The sequence below is a fragment of the Amblyomma americanum genome, chromosome 8 (genome assembly GCF_052857255.1).
Source record: "Amblyomma americanum isolate KBUSLIRL-KWMA chromosome 8, ASM5285725v1, whole genome shotgun sequence".
NCBI classification, from domain to species: domain Eukaryota; kingdom Metazoa; phylum Arthropoda; class Arachnida; order Ixodida; family Ixodidae; genus Amblyomma; species Amblyomma americanum.
Window position 1 is genome coordinate 3,760,947 of NC_135504.1, and position 553 is coordinate 3,761,499.

Genomic DNA, 553 nt, shown 5'->3' on the forward strand with positions numbered 1-553 from the left:
TAAGGGACGCAGCAAGGCGTGGGCTATGTGGCATTATAAGCACGAAAAAAAAAACAAAAAAAAAAAACACGGACAGGCAGGCAGGCAGGCGCCGGCGTTCCTTCGAGGAGGTGTCAGAGAGTTCCTCTCGCGGAACAAATGTTGCGCGTGGCGTGCTCTCGGGAGAACGGGCGCCAACAGCTGTTTTTCTGCCCTCGGACTCCCTTGAGTGGATGGGAGCCAAGCCTCCGCTTCGCCAACTTCGCGTCGCGTGCATGCAGCCAACGGGCGAATCGTGACGACGACGAACCACGATCGGCCCTTCCCGCGGAGACGAGAATAACGAACCAACGAAAACGCGACAATACTCAACCCGTCCATAGGAAAACAAATGTATATAAAGTAAAGACAGGCGGGCAAAAGCGAGCAACAAACTAAGCCGGGGAATAATAAACAAGCGCGCACTACTTTCAAGCGCGCACTACTTTCTGGCGCATGCGCGGAGGGACACGTCGATAGCAGACGATTCCTGGCGCTGCGCCGTATAAAGCCCTGTGCCGCGGCGCCAGTGGTT